We start from the raw sequence: 26,734 nt of genomic DNA, 5'->3' as shown, positions 1-26,734 counted from the left end.
CAAAGCTCCACCAGGCCACCCCAGGAGTCATGGGGTATGTCGTGGCAGACCTAGCCTCTTTGCAAAGGTGTGCTCACGCTCGCTGGCCGGACTGAGTAGACTACAAGGATCTATATATCCAGCCTGTCTCTCAACCGACAGTTGATGAAAGAATCTTCTAAGAAAATTTTTTTTTTTTCCTCAGAGCGCTGGGCCCAAAGGGAGCCATACGCCCTTCTCTGCTAGCAGAACGAAACTGAGGCTGCATACTGCAGGGAGGGAGGGTTATGTCTGGAGGGACCGCCCCCTGGGCGGGGGCTGTTCAACTCTGTTAAAAGTAACATTGTATTTAATTATCTAACTATATCAACAGAGAACATAACCCACTTGTCAAGATTTAAGGAGCCGTGTCCGTCCTTGGACGATAAGAGAAATATATTATTTTCCACAAAAAAGTGCGCTTGTAAGACCGCCGCACAAATACGGTGTGACAGAAAGTATTGCAACGACCGCCATTTTATTCTCTAGGGTGTTCGAATAATTTATATATTATATATAAATAAAATATTTGGGGCTCTAATTAGAGGGAAGGAGATGGCAGTGAAAAACACATTAGAATTGCTGGATTGCGGTTTTTACTTGTAATGCCAACGGCCACCACAAGATGGCGCCAGATCACAGAGGAAGCTTAGGCCTGCAGAAGGCTGCAAAGCCGCGGCCTCAATTTACCGGCCGTCGCGGGCCCTCCGCGATCGCGCCGGCGGGGGCGCACAAAGACGCAGGATCCTGTGTCCTCCGTGCACCCCACCTCCCCCCGCCACGCGTTGCGGTGGGCTGGCCAGCCGGTAATTGGGGCAGGGCTTAGCGGCCTTCTGCAGGCCTAAGCTTCCCCGGGAGCCAGGTCACTATTTCTTGCCGCAATGCGACCGGGCGCCCCGGATTTTGTCGAGCCCTGGTATATGCTGCTGTGCGAGAGAATAACCTATATAAAACAAAATTTAACACACACAAAGCCCATTTTTTTGTATTATGTTAAAGAGATTATGCCGATTAGATAGATACCCAACATATCACGCTTTAAAATTGCACACTCGTGAAATAGCGTCAAACGACGGAACTTAAAAATGTTTACCCCGTTTAGAGAGTTAGAGGAGTTCTTGTACTAGAATTATTGCTCTCGCTCTAACGATCGCAGCAATAGCTCACGTGTGGTTTGAGCTATGATTTCAGGCACGATTTTTTTTGGGGGGGGGCTTCAGGGCGATGCGTCATATCGCCTTTTGGCGGCCCCTCCCCGTAGGCGATCGCCTATCCACTCAGGGAGCGATACGCCGTTCGCACAGCAAGTGCCCGGCCGTGAAGCCGAAAGCTGTCACGGCCGGGTGCCCACAGTTACAATGAGGCGCCGGCGGAGAAGGGGGGGGGGGGGAGAGACCAAGCGAAGCTCCAGGCGGCGCATCGCTGAACCGTGTGGAACAGGCAAGTGTGTTTATTAAAAGCCAGCAGCTAACACTTTTTGTAGCTGCTGACTTTTAATAAACATAAAAAAGGCTGGAACACCCCTTTAAGTTATACCGTTTCTTGGCTCGTTGTACAAATGTCACCTAAAACAAAGTGGTTTTGAGACGTCTGCTCATGAGCTGCACCACAGGCCACCCCTCTCTCTGTCCCGTTTGATTCGCAAGATGAAGCTTCCCGGACGTGAAAGCAAAACTGCTGTGGTGTTCTGGATGCATCATAGATGTCAGAATTCAAGATATTCCCAAACTCAAGGTGTGTGGCGCGCTTAAGTGTCTTCTGGAGCACGCAGAAGAATTCTTAAAACTGGTGGGTGACAAATTTTGATCCGTTGGCTCTTGCTGCCCCAAAGGCCAGAACACTGTTCTGCTTTCAGGTCCCGCAAGGGACGGAGGTGTACAGAGACTTTGGAAAGGCACCTGGTACTCCAGTCACACCAAGCCCTATGTTCGTTCATAAGGGCAGAAGGTTTGAGCGTGCTAGAGGGTCGCAGGAGCATACAAAACTAAATACCGTCTGTGCTTTGTACTCATTAAAGATATATAAAGATAGAATATATCTCTATCTCTATCTCTATCTATTAAAAAACAAACACACACACACACACACACACACACAGGCTGTCCATGAAGTATGGGGGTAATCTTAAATTCAAACAAATTTAACCACTTATCGACCGGCTCACGAACATCATCAGTTTAAAGATGGATATCTCAGTAACGGCAGCAACTGCTGCCACAACCGAGCTATCCATCATTTTAGCAGCCGGTCCGGTAAACGATAATGTGGTCTCTGCAGTGAATTCACAGCGAGATCACCATTAACGGTGGCGGGAGAGGGGGGGCCCCCAGCCGCTCTACCATATATACAATTAAAAGGCCCCTCAGTTGTTTAGAAGAATCAATTAACCTCCACCAAAAGTGCACTCGGCAGAGGGAAAAAAAAATAGAAACATAAAACACCACCAGTAAAGAGAGGTTGACCAGTGAAAAGAAGAATAGGGTGGGAATATAGACACTGTCCTGGAAAGCAGAATTCTATACTTTAGGAAAGGAAAAACAGCCTGGAGCAGTTTCCTACCAAAGGGAGAGGGTCCTGGCTGGAAAGCATCTGAACTCTAATGTTTTACAAATGCATGAGAGGAGGACCAGACAGCAGCTTTAGAAATTTCTTCTCATGATGCTCGTGCTCTTTCTGCCCATGATGGGGCCATAGATCTCATTGAATAAGCCCTAATTCTAGGGGGGGGGTGAGATCCGACGCTTTGTATGCTTCACAATAGCTTTCCCTAATCCACTAGAAATAGAGCTTTTAGATGCTTTGGACCCCTGCTTGCACACCAACAGCTGGGAGGAACTCCTAAAACCACTGTATTTCTCTAGATAAAGCAAAAGACATCTTTACATATAAAAGACTAAATCTTTCCTCCTCCGCATTCTTGCGAGAGGTACAGAAACTAGGCAGGACTACCTCCTGGGACCTATGAAAGTTTGAAGATACTTTGGGGCAAATAGAAAGGATCAGGCCTTATTGCTACTCTTTCCTCTAGAATCCTCAGGAAGGGGGTCTTTGCAGGAAAGAGACTGCAGATCAGAAATATATATAATTGGAGGAGAGCATCTTTGGTACCGTAGGTTAAGCCCCCCAAATAGGTCTTGCACCCAGGGGGGAACTGGAAGTGGTGGAATTCCGGAAGGTGGGTGGCCTCTCTTTGAGGGTTGAGTAAGGGTGGGGGGGGGGGTTAGTCAGGTTAGAAGGGGAGGGAGAGTTAGGGAAGGGGGGGGGGGCATTTTTGTAGGGGTGTTTGCTTTTTTTTTTTGGTTTGGGTGGATTCTCTCCTTCCTCTCGCCTCTCAACCGCGCGGGTCCTCTACCCGTATTAGATCCCTCTATATAAGATGGAAGGTATAAAGGGTCACCACCATTAATGCTAAGGGACTTAATATCCCGGAAAAAAGGAAAATGCTTTTTCGTACGAATTCGTACAGACGTAGCATTTATACAGGAAACTCACTTCAAGGTAGGAGGACTACCATACTTGCAGAATAGATTCTTCCCATGTACTTACCATGCATATAACCCAACATCAAAATCTAAAGGGGTGTCTAAATTAATCTCCAATCAAATTGCGTGGTCTATGTTGGATAAATGTGTAGATGGAGATGGACATTTATTTTTAAAAGAAAGTATAGGGGGTGTGAAGGTGACATTGGCCTCCGTATATGTACCCAATACACATCAAGATACCTTCCTAATTAGAATCTTAACTGAACTTGCTAAATTTGCAGAAGGGAAATTGATTTTAGGAGATTTTTTAATATGCCACTTGACCCTAAACTAGACACATCATCCGGATTCTCATCTACACCAGGGGGGACCAGGAGGGGGATTATGCAGAAGTTGCAAGAGATGCAATTGGTAGATGCCTGGAGATATATATGGAGGCGAGAGAGAGACTATACATTTTTTTCCAACCCGCATCAACTATATTCCCGCATAGACCTCTTTCTGGTCCCACACTATCTATTGACCGCAGTAGTGGAGGTAAATATAGGGAATATAACATGGTCAGACCATGCGCCAGTGACACTGTGCATATCCATATCGGGCAAGGCTCTCTCCACGTGGTATCGGTAGGCGTCTGATTGAAAGTTTGCTGCAGATACCCGAGGTCCGGGAAGATGTAGAAAAAGAATTGGAAGCATATTTTTGGACAAATGATACACCGGGGAGTGACCCAAGCATGATATGGGAACACATAAGGCAGTAATGAGAGGGGTTTTTGATAAAACATGGCGCTAGAGTAAAGAAAGTACGAGAAGCACAGGTAGTGAAATTAATAGAAGAGATTCGACATTGGAGATTCAACACAAAGCAGTGCAGACGATATCGATAGGGGAAGAGTTGGGACATCGGAGGAGACATTGACAGACCTACTCAGGTACAAAGCAAAGGCAACAATCCAGGCAGGAAGGAAAGTAACATACGAACTAGGAGATACATGTAGCAAAGTCCTAGCAGGAAAATTGAAAGAAAAAAGGGAAGACAGTATATGTGCCACATATAAAGGGGAAAAATGGACAACTAATCTCACTCCCTAGAGATTCAGAGAGCATTATTCCTCCCTCTACAACCTGGACCCGGTGTCTTTACCTCCAGTCAAGGTGGAGGAATACCTATCCTCAGCTCATCTCAGTAGGCTGTCCTCACTAGAAAGGGGTAATTTGGAAAGACCTATCTCAACAGAAGAGCTTAAAGTAGTAATGAAATCGGTCAAACAAGGGAAAGCTCCAGTCCCAGATGGGCTTACTATTCAGTATTACCAACACTTTTCCCCCCCATACTAGGGGCACATATGATTTACAGTATTCAATGAGATTGGCCGTTCTGCCGCCCTCCGCCCGGAGGCACTCACGGCACATATCGCAGTGATCCCGAAAGAAGGGAAAGACCCAGGGGAGTGTGGCAGTTACCGTCCAATCTCATTGTTGAATATAGACTTAAAGTTGTTCACTAAACTTTTAGCCTCCCGACTTCAACCTTTGTTGAAACAATACACCTAGATCAGGTTGGTTTTCTTCCTACCCAGGAGGCCAGGGATAATACTACTAAGGTTCTTAATTTGTTGCATTGGGCAAGGGAAACAAAAACACCCTCCATCTTTCTAAGTACAGACACGGAAAAGGCTTTGATAGGGTCAGTTGGGATTTTATGTCAGATGTACTGAGACACATTGAATTGGGGGAACATATGCGAAGATGGATTGCGGGGGTGTATACTACACCCCAAGCATTAAAGTAAATGGGATACTCTCAGAACCAATTAAAATCTCAAATGGAACGAGACAGGGCTGTCAGCTGTCCCCGTTGCTATATGTCCTCTCACTAGAACCTTTATTAAATACAATTAGGCAAAATCCAGATATTAGGGGACTATGCATAGGAGACAGAGTATAAAATCTCTGCCTTTGCAGATGACATGTTTTCTATGTCTAACCCCCAAGTATCACTACAAAATTTGATGAAAGAAATAGAGAAATACGGGAAATTGGCAAACCTAAAAATCAATTATGGTAAATCAGAAGCAATGGGTGTGGCACTCCCAATCGCAATGCAGCAAGTTATACAACCTAACTTTAAATGGGTAAAATATCTAGGGATATACATTCCACCAAGACTAGGAAAAGTTTTTGAAGCAAATTTTCCCCCATTGATGAGGTCAATAACTGCTCTGATGGAGAAGTGGCAGAAGGGATTTCATTCATGGTTCTGGCGGGGTAATATCAAAATGAGTATCCTGCCTAAATTGCTGCATCTCTTCCAAGCAATACCGATACAAGTCCCTTCTGCCTTTCTCCGTCAGGTAAATATGCTCTTCACCAAATTTATATGGGCAAAAAAAAGACCTAGGATTAGTAGGAGACGGGTGACCCTGCCTAAGTGTTACGGAGGTCTGGCGGTACCAGACATAATTAAATACCACCAGGCGATACACTTGGGTAGGGCCATAGATTGGTGTAGGAGCACCAAAATAAAACTATGGGTAGAACTGGAGCAAGAAGTAAGTCAGGTCCCTCTGAGAAGAGCACTATGGTGCTACTCAACACTACCAGATTTGTTGAAAAAACACCCGATTATAGGCCCGACATTGGCAGTAGGTTATAGGCTATGTCAGATAGGTAAACATTCATCAATAGATTCTCCACTGTATCCAATTCTAGGGAATCCAGGTTTCCAGTCAGGAATGGAGGGAGGCACATACAAGAACCTTGGAGAGAAGGGACTCACACAGGTCTCACACTTTACACAATTGGAAACGTGGCCAACAGTTGCATCACTTGTGCAACTGGGTGGCCAATTCAAAGTTAAATACTGGCAGGCTCTACAACTCAGCCATTTTCTGAACTCTTTAGGCCCAGTGAACAGATATAGAAGGGAACACAGTTTGAAAAATACTGTGAAGAACAAGAACCTCCTACTAGAATACTGTCTAAGCTATATAGGCTATTAATAACACCCCTAGAAGACTACAGGATACCTGCTATGAGAAAATGGGCAAGTGATATGGATCCGAATTTCACACAGGCCCAACAACAAAAGATACATTTACCTTTCTATGAAGACATCAATTTGTACCAGAACACAGGAACTAAACTATAAACTTTTAAATAGGTGGTACTATACACCAGCGAAACTAGGTAGGTTCTACCCGGGAAGTTCAGATCTGTGTTGGCGATGTAAGAGGATTAAGGGAACTTTGTTCCATATATTCTGGACTTGCCCTAAGATTAGGAAGTATTGGTCAGAAGTACAAAGGATCTCCCAAAGATGTACATCCCATGAAATATTGGATGACCCCGCTTTTTGTTTGCTACACCTATTCACAGGTCCCAATAAAGATATATAAAAATTTGATTATTTGTCACCTGATTGATGAGGCCAAGGCAGGTATAGCCCGGAACTGGAAAAACCCTAGGCCACCCACGATTGCAGAATGGCTGTATAGGGTTAGAAATGTAGGGGCCATAGAAGATTTGGTGCCATCAGCCCAAGATAGACAACAACAATATAATTTAACTTTGGGTGCATGGAATGCATTTGTATACTCAGAAGAAGGGAAGAGATTACTGGGAAGTGAAAATAGGGAATAAGTTAGTCGGCATATATTGGTACGTAGAAGGCCCGGTACCTCCTTGAAGGGGGGGGGGGGAGGTGGAGGGAGGAGAGATGAGAGGAGGGAATTGGGAAGGGGTTTCTTTTTTTCTCCGTTGATTGTTTTGTTGGGAAGGGGGGGGGAGGGGTGGGAAAGGGGGGGGGGAGGTAAAGGGGTTGAATAGGAAGTAGCTGGATATTTAAACAATGTGATAAATAAGAAATGGAGGGTGAATGGAAGTTACCGTATTTATCAGCGTATATCGCGCACTTTTTTGCCCTGAAAAATCAGGGCAAAATCGTGGGTGCGCGATATACGCCGATACCCGCGCCGAGTTTTGAATACTGCGCCGACATATACCGAGCGCAGTACACTCGGGTATAGTCGGCCAGTCTCGGCTTCTTCCGCGGTCACGTCCTGGACGTACAGGATGTGAGCGCGACAGTTGTCGAGCCTGCCCGAGTGTACTGCGCTCGGTATATGCTGGCGCAGTATTCAAAAACTCGGCGCGGGAAATGAGCGGGGAGGACACCCGAAGCCGCAGATGGACGCCGGATTCGCCGATGGACGCTGCGCAAGACACCAAAACTAAGTACAAAAAACTATTTTCCACAGGAATGGGGGCAACTTTAGGGGTGAGCGCTTTACGCGGGAGCGCGCTATACCCCGATAAATACGGTATATTAAGGAGGAGATATAGCCTAAATAAGTTATTGAATGATTGGGTAAATTGATATTTTTGGTGGTTCTTTTTGTGTCCCAATAGGTGAAGGGTAATACAGTCGCTAACCTATGAAGTGGGAACTAGATAGATAGTGGGTTTGAATTACGGATTGTATTTATGTTGTTTAGTTGGACGAGATGGCCCGATTTGTGTTAGAGGTATTGTAATTTGGGATTTTTTCCTTCCAAGATATTGTTTACACTATGTATTGTTATAATTTTGGAAAACCTTTGAATAAAAAGAAATATTTAAAAAAAAGAAAGGAACTTCCACTAGTCTCTTATCTGAAAACAAAGACAGGGCCATAAACTGAACCCTAAGGGTGCTGACAGTCCTTTCTCTACTCCCTCTGCAAAAAAATCCAATATACAGGGAGTGGAGAATCTAAACCGGATTTCCTTTGCCAGAAAATAAAAGTTTTCCAAACTTTCCCATATATTCTTCTTGTGACCAACTTACGGCTGCTCAGGATAGTTTGAATAACCTTCTCTGAACACCCCCTTTAACTAAGATGTGTCGCTCAGCCTCCAGGCCGTGAAATGGAAGGTGAGCGAGTGAGAAACTTGTATAGCGCAACACATGCGAACTGAATCGCCTCTGGGCGCTTAGTATCCATTTCCTACGTATAATTAGCCTTTCAGAATAGATGGGTTTTGAGTTTTATCCTGAATGCCTGGTGATTCACTTCCGTGCGGATACTGGTTGGTAGATCGTTCCACAGTCTAGGTCCTTGGACTGCAAATCTTCGTTCTCCTTTGGATTTGTATCTGGCCTTAGGTATCTGGAGTAGTTTTCAATCGGTGGAACGAAGAACGCGATGGGGGTTGTGGCATTTTAATTTTTCGCATAGATATTGGGGGACACTTCCTTGAACACACTTATGTGTCAAACAAAGTGCCTTAAAGGTAATTCTGTCTTTACAGGTAACCAGTGGAGGGATCTCAGGGAGGGAGATTGATTCCCACGTTTTTTTTCCCAGTCACAAGTCGTGCCTTCTTTTTTTTTCTTTTTAATTTCAATGCTTTTTTTATTTTAATATTTCCATTTAAGTACAAAAAGTTACACATCTATATTTTACAGTGCATACATTTTATATACATACAAAGGATTAATTGCATAGACTATGAGAATCCATTTATCCCTTTCCCGCCCCTCCCTCCCATCTTTAAGGTTCAGATCCTAGTGTTCTTCCCTTATCCCATATCCCTACCCTCCCCCCTGCTAGTTTGAACGACTTGTAGACGAGCGATTTGGTACTTTGGGAGTCCGAGGTAAAGGGCGTTGGCATAGTCGAGTCTGGAATTGATTAACGTTCCCACCAGGACTGCCGTGTCTTCTTTGGGGATAAAGGGAACGAGTCTACGTAGCAGGCGCAGCAGATGGTGAGATCCGCTGACTACCGAACTTATTTGTGCATCCATTGTCATATTCAAGTCAAAAGTGACTCCGAGACTTTTTACTTTGGTGCTTGGGACGATGGGGTGTCCACATTGTTGTAGGAGATCTTTTCCGGTTGGCATGAAACAGAAGAAGTTCTGTTTTTGAGCCATTGAGTTTAAGATAACGCTCTGTCATCCAGTGTTCTATTAAAGTAAGGCATTTCTCTATTCCGAGATAATGGTCCTTTTGGTTACTGATGCGGAAATAGATTTGGGTGTCATCTGCGTAGGAGTGGAGTGGTAGAGTAACTTTTGGTTATTGATGATTTCAAAAAGACGACGAAGATAGATATTGAATAGTACGGACGACAAGGGAGATCCTTGAGGGACTCCGCATTTGGAGGCAAGATCACCCTCCCAAGATTTGAGCCACAAAGCTCGTCTGGCTGCAGCCTTTACGGAATCTGCAGCTGCATCAGCCAAGAAGGCAACCGACTTGGTAATGAGTGGGAGAGACTCCCTAATCTCTTCAAGGGTGTCAGATAAAAGAAGATCATCCAGACTAGGGCTGCAACTAACGATTATTTTCATAATCGATTAGTTGGCCGATTATTGTTTCGATTAATCGACTAATCGGATAATCTTAAAACAAGTGTGGTGTACAATTTAGTTAATATGTAAAAAAATAAATAAAAAAAAGCAATTTATTCTTAAATATCCATATGCAGTGGTCAACAAAAAAATAACTACACTAATTGTAAGGCCTTCTATTACCTCCACTTTCTCTGGGTTCAGATACTGATCTTCCCTGCAGTCTTTAAAGTGATTTTTATTTTTTTTAAACAAACTTGTTATACTTACCTGCTCTGTGTAATGGTTTTGCACAGAGCAGCCCTGATTCTCCACTTCTGGGGTCCCTCACTGATGCTTCTGGCTCCTCCTGCCCTCAGAGAGCCTCAATAGCAAGCTGCAAAGTATAGTATAGAGCGCCCCCTATAGCAAGGTAAAATAACTTCTGCCTTTAAAACCACTCACTTCCTGCCCAGGACTACATGTCCCATGAGGCATTGCTCCTCGCACTTTCACATTCACATTCACAAATTCTCAGGCACTTAGTGACATGTATGAATGGTGTACTGAGCTGTATGTGTGCTGCACTGTATTTCCTGATATGTAAACAAATAATGCATTCTATATGCAGGCCAACTAATCAACTGGACGATTAATCGATTATGAAAATAGTTGACAACTATTTTCATAATCGGTTAGTTGTCGATTAATCGGTTAGTTGTCGATTAATCGGTTAGTTGTCGATTAATCGGTTAGTTGTCGATTAATCGGTTAGTTGTCGATTAATCGGTTAGTTGTCGATTAATCGGTTAGTTGTCGATTAATCGGTTAGTTGTCGATTAATCGGTTAGTTGTCGATTAATCGGTTAGTTGTCGATTAATCGGTTAGTTGTCGATTAATCGGTTAGTTGTTTCGGCCCTAATCCAGACGCTGAACCCATTTGTTCAAATTCCTAGCCACACAGGTGGATGCTACAGCTGGACACAAGGAGAAAGATGAAGCATCCCAGGCCTTATGCAGCAAGGAATCGGCCTTGCTGTCCATTTGATCTTTTTAGGACCCCTGAGTCTTCAAAGCACAGGTCTGACTTTTTGGACACCTGTGACATAGGGGCATCCAGTCTAGGACATTTAAAGAAAGTCTCCTCGGATTCAGACTGAAAAGGAAATCTTCCTTTTGTGCCCTTTAGACTGGAATACCCTCCTCTCAGGTGCCTTCCACTCTGCAAGAATATGACACCTGTTTGAACTTATCAGTATAAAAGACACCTGTCCACAACCTCAAAACAGTCACACTCCAAACTCCACTATGGTGAAGACCAAAGAGTTGTCAAAGGACACCAGAAACAAAATTGTAGACCTGCACCAGGCTGGGAAGACTGAAGTCTGCAATAGGCAAGCAGCTTGGTGTGAATAAATCAACTGTGGGAGCAATAATTAGAAAATGGAAGACATACAAGACCACTGATAATCTCCGTTGATCTGGGGCTCCACACAAGATCTCACCCCGTGGGATCAAAACGATCACAACGGTGAGCAAAAATCCCAGAATCACATGGGGGGACCTAGTGAATGACCCTCAGAGAGCTGGGGTCAACGTAACAAAGGCTACCATCACCAACACTACACAGCCAGGGACTGAGATCCTGCAGTGCCAGATGTGTCCCCCTGCTTAAAGGAGTTGTAAAGGAAAAAAAAATGTTGCCTAAAATAATGTCTGCAAGGTAGACAGAATAGTGTAATGATTCTGTTAAAAAAAACGAGTAAATACCTATTAAATTCCTTCATCTATATCACCTCTGGCGTTCTAGTTTCTGTTCTCTCATTCACTTCCTGGTTTGCGGCGCTTTTTCATGTAAGAACTACATTTCCCAGTATGCATTGCGGCCCGCCCAGTAATTCACACCTCCTTGAAGTCTCTAACACGTAGTGAGCATCCTAAAACAGATGTAGTTCCCAGGAGGGGGCGAAAACGTCACTGACCACCGCAGTAAAGCCTCCCTTTACGGTGGCGAGTAACAGACAAGCAGGAAGTGAACAGAATGGAGAAGAAATAGAGCAACTTCTGAGCAAAAACGAACAATGAGGAAGTGAAAAGAGGAATGTCTGCAGGTAAAGGATGCTTGTTATGGAAAAAATAAAAAGAAAAATTACGGTATCGAGTACAAGTACTCCCGCAAATACCCCCGATACCGGAATAGAAAAATCCCCCCCCCCCCGCACCGCACCCGTTACGCCGCATCCCCGCTACCGCCGACTGTGTAATACACGCCAGGAACATTACAGCTTTGAATAGCTGCAATGATTCGCGCCGCGCATAAACACTCCCCCTTGCTCGGGTGAACTGTCCAATCCCGAGCGAGGGGGAGTGTCTATACGCAGCGCGGAAGCCAATCATTACAGCTATTCAAAGCTGTAATGTTCCCGGCGCGTATTACACAGTCGACGGTAGCGGGGATGCAGGTAAGCGATCTCCGGTCATATCCCCGCCTTGCGTCCGTGGCCACAACTCGTTTTCCCCACCCAGGAGCGGACTGTCTGTCACTGACCACTTCCTGAGGTCGGAGGGTCAGTGGGTGGCACTATGTACTCCTTTCCCCCGGTTCCTCCCACCTGCCGTGCACCGCGGATCTCTCACTCCGGCTATGTGCAGAGCTTGAATAATGCCTGCAGTGGCTGAGCGGCTCCCCAATCTCCTCTGCAGGGAGGAGGATCTGAAATGGAGGACAGATCTGTCATCACAGCTGACGCCCAGCGATCATCCAGGAGCCAGTCTGCTAACAGCCTCAAAGGTACAGTCCTGCCCATGCGTGACACTGGCATCACGTGATGTCACCTCCTGACTGAGGGCCCCCCCGAGAATTACCGCTGCTTTCCTCTCATGTCCTCAAAGACCTGAGTGATGATATGCAATGCATGCTATCCGGCATATGATGACACCTACTGACCCCATGCCATCATTATCCTCCCCTGTTCCTGGCATCCTACCTCCTGTAATACTTGCCAGCTTCCTACCAACTTACCCCTGGCTGTCATCTCCATCCTCATCCCCCTGTTCCTGGCATCTCACCACCCTACAATCATCTCTGCTATACCCACTGCCAGCTGCCTACCACCTCACCCCCTGTCATCATCATCCTCTACCCCACATCTGACATCCTACCACCCTGCCTCCTGTCATCCTCATCGCCATGGCTAGAATATGGGGGGGGGGGCATGGCTAGAATATGGGGGGGGGACATTGCTAGAATATGGGGGGGGACATGGCTGCATTTGCAGACACATTAAAAAAAAGTATCGGTATTGGCGAGTACATAAAAAAAAAAAAAAAAGTATCGGTACTTGTACTCAGTCCTAAAAAAGTGGTATCGGGACAACCCTAATAAAAATAATTCCTTTACAACCCTTTTAAGCCAGTACATGTCCGGGCCCATCTGAGGTTTGCTAGAGAGCATTTGGATGATCCAGAAGAGGATTGGGAGAATGTCATATGGTCAGATAAAACCAAATTAGAACTGTTTGGTAGAAACACAACTCGTCGTGTTTGGAGGAGAAAGAATGCAGAGTTGCAACCAAAGAACACCATACCTACTATGAAGCATGGGGGGGGGGGGGGGGGGTCGCAAAATCATGCTTTGGGGCAGTTCCTCTGCAAAGGGAACAGGACGACTGATCCGTGTACCTGAAAGAATGAATAGGGCCATGTATCCTGAGATTGAGTGCAAACCTCCTCCCATCAGCAAGGGTATTGAAGATGAAACGTGGCTGGGTCTTTCAGCATGACAATGATCCCAAACACACCGCCCAGGGCAACGAAGGAGTGGCTTCGCAAGAAGCATTTCAAGGTCCTGGAGTGGCCTTGCCAGTCTCCAGATCTCAACCCCATAGAAAACCTTTGAAAGTCTGTGTTGCCCAGCGACAGCCCCAAAACATCACTGCTCAAGAGGAGATCTGCATGGAGGAATGGCCCAACATACCAGCAACAGTGTGTGACAACCTTGTGAAGACTTACAGAAAACTTTGACCTCCGTTACATATCCTTTGTTGGCAATGACAACGTATTGAGATTGACTTTTGATATTGACCAAATACTTATTTTCCACCATAATTTGCAAATAAATTTTTTCCAAATCAGACAATGTGATGGTCTGGATTTGTTTGCACATTGTGTCTCTCATAGTTGAGGTATACCTATGATGACAATTACAGGCCTCTCATCTTTTTAAGTGGGAGAACTTGCACAATTGGTGGCTGACTAAATACTTTTTTGCCCCACTATAAAACACACGTAGGGTTGTCCCGATACCGGTATCGGGACCGATACCGAGTATTTGCGCGAGTACTTGTACTCGCGCAAATACCCCCGATACCTAAATGGAATACTCCCCCCCCCCGCTGCTGCATCAAAAGCCGCCGCATGGGTTAAACGGCGTGCGGGAACATCACAGCTTTCATTTGAATAGCTGTAGTGTTCCCGCACATATAGACACTCCCCCTTGCTCGGGATTGGATGGGTGATCGTGATCTGTCCAATCCCGAGCAAGGGGGAGTGTCTATACGCGCGGGCAAAACAGCTATTCAAATGAATGCTGTGATTTTCTCCATGCGGCAGCGGCTTACGGCGGCAAAGGTATGGGGGAAATGGCTGGGGGGAAATGGCTGGAGGGACATGGCTGCATATGTGAGGGACATGGCTAGAGGGACATGGCTGCATTTGGGGACACATTTAAAAAAAGTATCGGTATTTGGAATTGGCGACTACTTGAAAAAAAAGGATCGGTACTTGTACTCAGTCCTAAAAAAGTGGTATCGGGACAACCCTAACACACACACACACACACACACACACTTTAAGAAGGTTCGTTAGTGGGGTCAAATCGACCCGATCGTTCGAGCGGGAGCAATAATTCTAGCACTAGATCTCTTCTAACTCAAAACATGCAACCTGTAGAGTTTAAAATATTGTCTGATGGAGATTAAGGCTAAAAGTTTGTAGCCATCCCACGAGCGGCCGTAAGTTTGAAGCGTGACATGTTGGGCATGAATTTACTCGGCATATCTTTCACAAAATAAACGTATATATATATTATATATACACACACACACACACACACACACACACACAGTGATGAAAATAAGTATTTGAACACCCTGCTATTTTGCAAGTTCTCCCACTTGGAAATCATGGAGGGGTCTGAAATTGTTATCGTAGGTGCATGTCCACTGAGAGACATAAAAAAAAAAATAATCCAGAAATCACAATGTATGATTTTTTTTTAACTATTTATTTGTATGATACAGCTGCAAATAAGTATTTGAACACCTGAGAAAATCAATGTTAATATTTGGTACAGTAGCCTTTGTTTGCAATTACAGAGGTCAAACGTTTCTTGTAGTTTTTCACCAGGTTTGCACACACTGGAGGAGGGATTTTGGCCCACTACTCCACACAGATCTTCTCTAGATCAGTCAGGTTTCTGGGCTGTCGCTGAGAAACACGGAGTTTGAGCTCCCTCCAAAGATTCTCTATTGGGTTTAGGTCTGGAGACTGGCTAGGCCACGCCAGAACCTTGATATGCTTCTTACAGAGCCACTCCTTGGTTATCCTGGGTGTGTGCTTCGGGTCATTGTCATGTTGGAAGACCCAGCCTCGACCCATCTTCAAAGCTCTAACTGAGGGAAGGAGGTTGTTGCCCAAAATCTCGCAATACATGGCCCCGGTCATCCTCTCCTTAATACAGTGCAGTCGCCCTGTCCCATGTGCAGAAAAACACCCCCAAAGCATGATGCTACCACCCCCATGCTTCACAGTAGGGATGGTGTTCTTGGGATGGTACTCATCATTCTTCTTCCTCCAAACACGGTTAGTGGAATTATGACCAAAAAGTTCTATTTTGGTCTCATCTGACCACATGACTTTCTCCCATGACTCCTCTGGATCATCCAAATGGTCATTGGCAAACTTAAGACGGGCCTTGACATGTGCTGGTTTAAGCAGGGGAACCTTCCGTGCCATGCATGATTTCAAACCATGACGTCTTAGTGTATTACCAACAGTAACCTTGGAAACGGTGGTCCCAGCTCTTTTCAGGTCATTGACCAGCTCCTCCCGTGTAGTCCTGGGCTGATTTCTCACCTTTCTTAGGATCATTGAGCCCCCACGAGGTGAGATTTTGCATGGAGCCCCAGTCCGAGGGAGATTGACAGTCATGTTTAGCTTCTTCCATTTTCTAATGATTGCTCCAACAGTGGACCTTTTTTCACCAAGCTGCTTGGCAATTTCCCCGTAGCCCTTTCCAGCCTTGTGGAGGTGTACAATTTTGTCTCTAGTGTCTTTGGACAGCTCTTTGGTCTTGGCCATGTTAGTAGTTGGATTCTTACGCCGGTTCTTCCCTCTCCTCTCACACTGTACCGATCGGTACAGAGAGGAGAGGGAAGAACCGACATGACATGACGCCGGTTTGTTTACAAGTGATCGCTCCGTCATTTGACGGAGCGATCACGTGGTAAACGGCCACTATCGGCGGCAATTTACCGCGATCTGTGATGTGCCGGGTCTTCTAGACCCGGCGCTCACAGATGATTCCGGGAGCACGCCCCAGGGAGCGCGCGAGTGAAGGATTCTGGGAGGACGTCCCAGGGACGTCCTCCCAGAATAACTCCACCGCGCTGTAGCAGTAAAAGGTCTATGGCGCGGTGGGAAAGTGGTTAAAGACCATAATTTAATTGAGGCTTCTTCTGGCGGTTCAAAAGGTCCTTTAGTCAGACCTTGCAAAACCACTGATAAATGTTTTCCCAAATGGGATTTAAGTGGTATGGGCCTAGCCCTAGCTAGTGCCTTAAAGCGGGGGTTCACCCGAAAAAAAAAAATTAACATTAGATTGAGGCTAATTGTGGGAAGCACAATCGGGTGTTTTTTTTTTTTTAATCAATGCAGTACATACCGTTTTAGAGATAGATGTTCTCCGCGGCTTCCGGGTATGATCTGCTGGACTGGGCGTTCCTATTTGATTGACAGGCTTCCGACCGTTGCATACAGCGTGTCACGAGTTGCCGAAAAGAAGCCGCACGTCGGTGCGGCTCTATACGGCGCCTGCGCACGACTTTCGGCTACTTTCGGCAACTCGTGACGCGATGTATGCAACAGTCGAAAGCCTATCAAATAGGAACGCCCAGACCCACAGATCATACCCGGAAGCCGCGGAGAACATCTATCTCTAAAACGGTATGTACTGCCTTGATTTTAAAAAAACATATGTGAACCAGCCTCATTGAAATCAATGTATTTTATGTTATGCGAATTGGATGCGGTTTAAGCCGCAACCAATTCGCATAGGTGTGAACCCGGCCTGAAAACCAAGGTCTCTTGGGCCAATATGGGGCCACTAGAATAAGGGTCGTCCTTTTTTTCCCTGCAATTTCTTGAGCACTAGGGGAATCATTTGCAGCGGGGGAAACGCGTAACACTAATGGAAGGACCAACCCTGACCCTCCGCTTGGTCCTGCCTGTTCAGGGAAAAGTAGAGTGGGACTGCATTTGCTTGTGCTGCAAAAAGGTCTATCTGGGGTGCTCCCCATCTTTCTACTATCCTCTGAAACACCTCCAGGTTTAGGCTCCAATCGGACTCTAACACCCTTTTTCTGCTAGGCGAGTTAGGGTGCCTTTCAGGTGCACTGCGGTCAAGGATGCCACATTGTCCTCTGCCCAGGTCAGAGTTTCTTGGGCCAAGTTCAGAAGACACCTGCTTCTTGTGCCCCCCTGTCTTGAAATATATGCCACCGCCATGGCGTTGTCTGACAACACCTGGACGTGTTGTCTCCTGATTGTTTGTCTGAAGGCCCACAGCCCCAGAGTGATGGCCCTTAGCTCCCTCCAATTGGAGGACCTCCTGGATTCCTCTCTTGACCTGGGCCATTTGGTTTTCGAGGTGTGCACCCCACCGCCAGGAGCTTGCATCTGTTGTCAAGATCTTTGCTGTGGGGAAAATCCATAATAGACCTAGACTTAGATTTTCTTGCCTTCTCCACCACCATAATTTTCTTTTTACTGGGGATAGAAATTTAGATTTGTTTCTCCAGAGACTCTCCATAGGTCCAATTCTGCAGAATCGCCTGTTGGCGGTCTCTTGCATGAAGGCGGAGAAGTCTCTTTATCCTGTGTCCTTGGACATTTGTCCAGATAGGAGTGGAAGAATTGAAAAGGTGTTTTCCAACTCCTTCTGAAAAGAAGTGAGGAACTCACTAGACTGGGCAGGGGGTGGTAGAGTAGCAGTCTCCTCTCTGAGTCTGCAATGCAAGATCTGCATAATGGTTTGCTCCAAAACTCCCTAAGTGAAGTTTTACATGAAGCACACCATTTCTTAGGGGTGGGAAAAACATGTTTAGTCTTTCTTTCAGCTTTTTGCAAAACACCAACGCCAGCAAACACTTTTTTTAATTATGCATACACACACACACACACACACACAAATACTTCACCCCCATCAGACCTCAAAACAAACAGCCATTGAAACAAAACATACCCCACAAAATCACTGCTGAAAAACAACAACACACACTACACAGAGAAGTCACCTGTGTAGTGCGAGGCAGGCTCCCTTCCCCCTCCCCACTACAGGGGAGGAGGAGGGGGACAGCAATATACATAGCCCAGGTAACTAAATTTAGAGACCACTGTCTCTTCCTACCTGGGCTGGGCTGGTGTTTGTGGCTCCTGCTCCCGCCACCACCGCTGGTTCCTCTGGCTCCATTTCCCCGAAGTGGGGCATTTTTCAAACTTTCCCGGTCCTTTACGCCGCAGCGTGGACCGGGATTCGCAACGCCGAGGCCGCCTCACCCTTCTGCTTTCCAACGGCCGGAACCGGAAGCCGTCGCGCACAGCCGGAAGTCCCGCCCCGTCTGGCAGTGACGTCACCCACCACTCGGTACTGCCACTACACAGACCCAGGTTTCCTCAGAGTTCAGTTCCCCTAGTCCACCCCATCGGCGTGGGGACCTCCGGCAGCCTCTGCCCTCGCCAGGCTCAAGAAGGGACAGACACCGAAACCTCCCCCACCCGTCGGGGAGGGGGGGGGGGGGATGTTGGGCTGGCCTGGAAAGAAAAAAAAACTACAAACACCAGGTATGCTCTAAACCACCTCCACCTGGAGAGAGCGCAGCACACCCTTGGTTCCCTGCAGCGCTTCCACCATGGCCGGAGGAAACACTACAACTCAACTGAGGCCATGGTGGATGTGTCCAGGTTTAAAGCAATGACTGCAGTGTTTCCTGGGAAAGTGGGTGGAACTGAGCTCTCTCCAGGTGCTGTCCTGAAAGACGAGGTAAGAAAATGGCGCCCGAGCCCCGAGATGTGGACAAGAAGGCCGCGCAGACTTTCCAGGAGACATACCCCCCCCCCCTCTCACAGAAAGCAGACCCCGGAGCCCCCCCACAGGTACACCCCAGTCACAGCGGGCCCTAGGGCAGGAGGAGAAAGGGAGGACAGGAGAACCCCTTAATCCTGGGAATGCCAAGCTGTTCCATCCTGCCGAGGCAGGAGGAACCGTACTTACCCATCCTAGCGAGGACTTGCTGGCGCGACCCTGACAGACCCACAACCGATGGTACGGAGTAGCTGTCGGCCCGGTCCATTGTGAGTGAGACAACAGCAGCCCAGTCATATGTGGCCCCGGAACATATGCTCATCGGCCACCCCTGGAGCCATGGGGTATGTCGTGGCTGACCCAGTGCGTAGCTAAGGACTGCTCACGCTCGATGGCCAGACTGCGAAAACTACAAGGATCTATAATATACAGCCTGTCACCCAGCCGGCAGTTGATAAAAGAATCAGAATCACAAAAATAAAAGCGAAAATTTCCTCAGGACTTGGGCCCAAAGGGAGCCACGTCCGTCTCCTCTAAGCAGAAAAAAAAAAAACACTGAGCTGTATGAGGCAGGGTGAGGGGTTATGCCCAGAGTGACTGCCCCCTGGGTGGGGCTGTTCAACTCTGTTAAAGTTACATGTTTTAAGATAAACATGTTCTGCCTAGTCCTCGCCTATGAACAGGAACATAACCCACTTGTCAAGATTTAAGGAGCTGTGTCCGTCCAGAGAAAGATGCATATCTCGGTTGTGGCAGCAGCTGCTGCCGTTACCAAGATATCCATCTTTAAAGTGCCAACGTACGTGAGCCGATCCTTAAAGCGGGGGTTCACCCTTAGAGGGCACTTTTTCCCCTTAGATTCCTGCTCGTTTTCTCTAGGGGAATCGGCTATTTGTTTTAAAATATGTGCAGTACTTACCCGTTTACGAGATGCATCCTCTCCGTCGCTTCCGGGTATGGGCTGCGGGAATGGGCGTTCCTTCTTGATTGACAGGCTTCCGAGAGGCTTCCATCGCGTCACGATTTTCCGAAAGAAGCCGAACGTCGGTGCGCAGGCGCAGTATAGAGCCGCACCGACGTTCGGCTTCTTTCGGCTACGAGTGACGCGATGGATGCGACCGTCGGAAGCCTCTCGGAAGACTGTCAATCAAGAAGGAACGCCCGCTCCCGAAGACCCATACCCGGAAGCGACGGAAGAAGATGCAGCTCGAAAACGGGTAAGTACTGCTCATATTTTAATACAAATAGCCGATTCCCCTAGACCGAACGAGCAGGAAGCTAAGGGGAGAAAAAAAAAAATTTAACAAATGGGTGAACTCCCGCTTTAAGAGGTTATTATGAGCCTAGGTTCACACTGCTGCGAATTCAAAATCGCGGTGAAATGCGCGATTTTACCGCGATTGCGATTTTGCCGCGATTTCGGCCGCAATTTAATGTAAATCGCGGCCCGAAATCGCAAAAAGTAGTACAGGAACTACTTTTTGAAATCGCAGATGCGGCGTCGCACTGATTAGGACAGTGCCATTGCCGACAATTGCCGCCGATTTGAGATGCGATTTGACATGTCAAATCGCATCTCAAATCGTTCCAAATCGTACCCAGTGTGAACCAGGGCTCAAAGATTTATCTCCCCTTCCACTTTTCATATAGTTTCAATGTCTGGCTCCTAGTTAAAATGCCCATATATCCTACTTCTAGGTGTAGTTATTACTTTCACAGTATAAATGGACCCCTTAAAGTAGCGATTATCTGCTCGTTGTACTATAAAAGGGTTAATTTTATTTTTGTAACCCCATTATGACAGGTGATATATAAAAAAATAAAAAAACACACACAGCATGCTGCTCCTACTACTAAACAACTTAGGCCTGATTCACACCTATGCATTTTTTTACAGACACAGTACAGTTCATTTAACGTGGTTTCCTATGGGACACGTTCACATCTATGCTAAACTGTGCTTTTTTTGGTTCCATAGACTTCATGAGAAGCTGCAGAAAAGTAGTGGGTTTTTGCCACAATTTGCATTTTTTTTTTTTTATCTGCCCAACACATTGGCCAAAAAATAAATAAAAAATGCAACCGCAAATCGCAGCAAAATCATGTGTGCAAAAACACAGCAAAAAGCACTGCAGAAATGGAACAAAGGCAAACTGCATAGGTGTGAACTGAGCCTTGTGCTGACCAAACATGTAACGATTTTCAGACGAGAATATTTGTTACAAAAAAATCTTGGGTACATTCGCTGAATGAAAGAATGTAATTTGAAAATTTGTCTTGCTTTTAAAAATGAATGTAATTTCGGAACTGAAAGCCACAGTCTGAAAATTCCTTTGACCAAGAAGTTTCCTGTTCTGCTCCTTTGAATTTTCCTGTCACTGTGGTCGAAAACAACCATGCATCAATTTGACCCCACGTACGATTAGAAAATCAACGAACGTTCTTAACCACCTCACTACCGGCCGCCGTGTTCTGAGAGGACGTCATATGACCTTTCAGAGCCACTAGGGGGTGCGCAACACGGGCGGCGCGCGCACCAGCCACGTTACTGGGAACACGATGCGCGTGCCCATGATTGCCCAGTAACTGAGCAGGACCGTGGATCCTTGTGTGTAAACATAGATCCACTTCCTGTCAGGGAAAGGAGACCGATGCTGTGTCCCTTGTACATAGGGACACAGATCGGTCCCCTCACCCAGTCAGTCCCCTTTCCCCCACAGTTAGAAACACTATGCAGGGCACACATTTAACCCCTTCCTCGCCCCCTAGTGTTAACCCCTTCCCTGCCAGTCACATTTATACAGTAATCAGTGCATATTTATAGTACTGATCGCTGTATAAATGTGAATGGTCCCAAAAATGTGTCAAAAGTGTCTGCCATAATGTCGCAGTCCCAATAAAAAAAAAAAAAAAAATCAGATCGCCGCCATTACTAGTAAAAAAATAAAAATTCATAATTATGTCCCCTATTTTGCCGCTATACGCTTATTTCGATTTTTTTTTACCAAAAATATATGTAGAAGAATACGTATCGGCCTAAACTGAGGGGGAAAAAAAAAAAAAAAGTAAAAAAAAAAAAAATATATGTAATATTTATTATAGCAAAGTTAAAAATATTGGCCCAGATTCAGGTAGATTTGCCCTTTAGTTACACCTGTAAAGAGCAGCCGATTTGCTCTGCGCTGGGGCAAATTGGAAAGATTGCCACCTGATTCAGGATTCCTTTTGTCTGCTAACTTGCTCCTTTGTAAGGCAAAAATCAGGGCGTAAGGCAGCGCAAGTGAAAGTGGGTGTGCCCTATGCAAATGATCTTTTTTCCACTCAGCAGTGGTTTGTGCCTATTTTCAGGGCAAATTTTGCCCACCTGCTTGCACTGAGCAAATAAATAGGGGCAGACCTGCGCAGGTCCTGTGCAAAATTACATCCTGCTTGTTCCACCCCCCCGAGCAAGGTAATTTTGCCCTTTGCTGTGAGATGGCACCTCCCGGCCAAAAAAAAAAAAAGAGGAAGGCTAATTTTGTGGCAGCGGATATGGAGATCATGCTGGAGGCACTGACGCGCCATACTGCTGTTCTGTATGGCGCTGAACGCCAAAATACTACCGTAGCCCAAAGGAGGGCAATATTTGAGGCAATAACCTTAGACATCAATGCCCTGGGCTTTGAGGACCGGACTTGGATGGACATCCAGAAAAAGTTCACGGACATGCGGCGTCGCGTCCGAGACAAAATTGTCCTCATTAAAAAGCACAGCAGGGGCACCGGAGGAGGACCAGCCTGTTCTGTGCGACTCAATCCGGAGGAGGAGGTCATCTCTCAGAGTCTAGCGCTGGAGCAGGTAGAGGGACTGCCAGGCTATGACTCCACTGTTGGGGACTGGTAAGTTTTTTGTTTCTCATATCTGCTGTGTATCATGGGAGGGGGTAGAAGGGAACATATGAGGGGGTAGAAGGGAACATGTAACAAGTTTTTGTTTCTCATATCTGCTGTGTATCATGGGAGGGGGTAGAAGTGAACATATGAGGGGGTAGAAGGGAACATGTAACAAGTTTTTGTTTCTCATATCTGCTGTGTATCATGGGAGGGGGTAGAAGGGAACATGTAACAAGTTTTTGTTTCTCATATCTGCTGTGTATCATGGGAGAGGGTAGAAGGGAACATGTAACAAGTTTTTGTTTCTCATATCTGCTGTGTATCATGGGAGGGGGTAGAAGGGAACATGTGATAAGTGTGTTGCTCCAGCAACATTTTTGTTTTGTGTCATCCACAGATGTTGATGATGAGGCTGGGCCGTCATCGGCTGTAGGGCGACCCACGCCATCCCCAGAACATCATGGGGTGCAGTCAGGCCCTCTGCAGATCCTGGGCATGTTGGTGGAGGAGGATATCGGCCAGAGTCCATCTAGGGAGGAGGAAGTGGTGGAGGAGGCTGTTATCCTCAATCTGGAGGAAGCAGTGTCCCTCCAGGAGGATCCCACCATCCCTGACCGACCCACCACCCCCCCCGACCATAACATCATCCCCCTCCAGGGCAAGCCCCTCCAGTGTCCCTCCCTCCAGTGTGACCCCCTCCCGTTCTGCTCCCTCAGTTCGTGCCCCAGCCTTTCCTCCAAGGAAGGCTCTTTCTAAAACTAGGGGTGTACCCTCCAGCCTCCGTGAGGGTCTGCAGGAGGAGCAGGCCCACTATATAGGGGAGATGGTGGGAGACCTGAGGCGGGTGGCGGACAGCCTGGCATCCTCCTCCTCCTCTGTACAGCAGGCCCTCACCCACCATGCTGACCGGGGGGACCGACAGAATGAGACCCTGGAGGATGTTAGTGGCAACTGCGCAGCCATTGTGACCTGTCTGGTTGAACAGCAGGATGCCACTGCATTATTAACTTCGGAGGTGAGCAGGTTGGCAGGTGCGGTGGAGGCCAACACTGCTGCTGTGCGGCAGGAGGGGAGACTTACCCAACGGCAGTTGAGGATCCCCACCCCATGCTCCACCACGGCGTTTGAGGAGCCAGAGCCGGGGCACCCTTGGGCCAAGGATGTCCAAAAGAAAAAAAAAAAATTATGACCATTTTTTTTTTTTTATTGATGCTCAGATTATGAGCTTTTTTTTTGGTTATGCTCAGATTGAGTTTTTTTTTTTTTATTGATGCTCAGATTATGAGCTTTTTTTTATTTTGTAGCTGCCCCTGGCATGTTGGCACACAGATGTGAGATCCAGAAAGTGTGGGTGCTCTGCTTGTTCAGCTCGTCCGTCTTGGTGCTGCTGTAGTTGCTCTCCAGCTGACCTGTGGCCATCTGTTGCTAACTTGCCCCTGCTTTTATAAAGTGCAAATTTGCCCCGGCCAAACAGCTTGCGCGCTTTGGGAGCAAAATGCTCCTCACACGCGCAAGTTTATGAATCAGTGGCAGTTCCTCATTTGCATATTTGCTGAGGGAAAACCATGAGAGCGCAAGCTGCTCCCTGAGCAAAATTGCCCCTTAATTGCGCCGGGGCAGAGAAACTGCCTCCGTGCAAAAATGGCACATTTCAGGCTTAGCTTGCTTTCTGGGTCACCCGCAAATTTGCCTGGGAGCAAATCCGTACTTGCGCGGCGCAAATCACACTTGCTCCCGCGCAAGTCGTACCTGAATCTGGGCCATTGTGTTTTTTTCAAAATTGTCGCTCTATTTTTTTGTTTATAGCACAAAAAATAAAAACTGCAGAGGTGATCAAATACCACCAAAGGAAAGCTCTATTTGTTGGGGGAAAAAAAGACAAATTTTGTTTGGGAGCCACGACTGCGCAATTGTCAGTTAAAGCGACGCAGTGCCATAAGCTGAAATTTTGCCTGGGCAGGAAGGGGGTATATGTGCCCAGTAGGCAAGTGGTTAAAGTGGAAGTTCACCCTATAAAAAATTTCTAACACTACATCCAGCACCGTGCTGCATATAAAATGACACTGACCTTTATTTATTTTTTGCTGTAGATATCGTTTACCCGTGGAATTCAACGCGGCTTCCGGGTAGGGAATCCCGCGGGAGTGGGCGTTCCTATTGTCATGCCAATTGATTGACATGCTAAACGACGGCGGTCACAGCGCGTCACGATTTCCCGAAGGAAGCTCGGGTCGGCTCTATTCGGCGCCTGCGCACCGGCGCCGAATAGAGCCGAGCTTCCTTCGGGAAGTCGCGACGCGCTGTGTGCGCCGTCGTTTAGCATGTCAATCAATTGGCATGACAATAGGAACGCCCACTCCCGCGGGATTCCCTACCCGGAAGCCGCAGTGAATTCCACGGGTAAACGATATCTACAGCAAAAAAATAAAGGTCAGTGTCATTTTATATGCAGCACGGTGCTGGATGTAGTGTTAGATATTTTTTATAGGGTGAACCTCCACTTTAAAAATAATTATTTTTTGAGGAAAGACATTGTTTTGTATTGCCAGCATAAGTGACAGACACAGGTAGCATTTATCAAGCCATGACAAGGGAGTCTGTTATACATAATATATTACAGTTATGTCTGATTTTTTTTTTTTTTTTTAAATAAACAGTCCAATTATTTTTTCCCCTTTAAATAAAAAACAATGATCTGAGCCTTATAATATTTACCAGATTCAAGCTCTAATAGTATATACACAGTATTTCTGAATGGTCCCCTCTTCTGGGACACACGCAGGTCCGAGAAGGCAACGGTGAGAAAGGAGGAGGGGGCACGATAAAACTGATGTAACGTACCTCACGGCAGCGACAAGGGACGGAAGGTATGAAAACAAAAAAATGATATATTTAAATAAAATATCCAAAAACAATGGGGAGGTTGGGGTGTTCTTTTGTTTGAGACCGAATAAAAAAAATTTCCCTGGAACTTCGCTATCACAAAAAACATCATAAAAAGAGAATACCAACAGGCCTTACTGGCACCAAAACCCCTCTGTCCGACCTAAAAAGAACATGCCATATGTTCAAGGCCAATAACACTCCTAATCTATGTGCTTCACCATTATCACAAGAAAAACAAATTAATCTATATTAAACACACATTTACCGCGACCACGAACGTCCCCAGACCAGGCCTCAGCTTCTCGACTATTAACCGGCCACTCTTCGCCTCCTCTGACAAATGCGTCACTTAATCGAACGAAGGAAGGGGCGGTTCAACGTAACATAGGACATTTCGATTGCTAGAGCTAAAACTTAGGCTAACCTTGTCTTCACTGAATACAATTCTGTAGGCAGTTTACAAAAACCTCCCGAGCATTTGGTCTACTAGAAAATGGAAGAGACACAGGGACACGCTTCCTGCCAGTGTTTTGTCACATTCGGCTCCCCATCACAGATTGTTCCGGAAGTGACGTTCCGCCGTCGCCATCTTGCTACACCCCACACCATTGCACAGTAATGATTGAGTGAGAAAGGGGGCAAGCGGACATCTTGTTACACCCACCGGAGTTTTAGATTTCACAGTTATTTTCAACACAAAACGGAGTTTATATGCTTAAATACAGTGTTTGTAAATCCGGTGGACTGTTTACATGTTACATTTTTAAAGCAACAGCAAACCGTCAATTCCGGA

General features: G+C 46.4%; 1 protein-coding gene and 1 pseudogene across 3 annotated transcripts in view; one reads left to right on the top strand and one right to left on the bottom strand.

Annotated features, from left to right (window-relative positions):
* SKP1 (S-phase kinase associated protein 1) overlaps window positions 1–26,386 on the bottom strand; it is a 210,605-nt gene extending 184,219 nt beyond the window's left edge. The window contains exon 1 of one of the 3 annotated variants that reach the window (XM_040344780.1): window positions 26,366–26,386. The gene's annotated coding sequence lies outside the window, so the exon portion shown is untranslated. Of the gene's footprint in view, window positions 1–26,200; window positions 26,309–26,365 lie in introns of those variants that run through there. The other 2 variants (XM_040344779.1, XM_040344778.1) reach the window with 2 other exon arrangements.
* Window positions 1,555–7,944, top strand: LOC120930472 (annotated as a pseudogene).
* Window positions 26,387–26,734: the final 348 nt, after the last annotated feature.

The sequence above is a fragment of the Rana temporaria genome, chromosome 3 (genome assembly GCF_905171775.1).
Source record: "Rana temporaria chromosome 3, aRanTem1.1, whole genome shotgun sequence".
Taxonomy (NCBI): domain Eukaryota; kingdom Metazoa; phylum Chordata; class Amphibia; order Anura; family Ranidae; genus Rana; species Rana temporaria.
The sequence above is the reverse complement of the archived record's forward strand: the minus strand, read 5'-3'. Positions and strand labels throughout refer to the sequence as shown.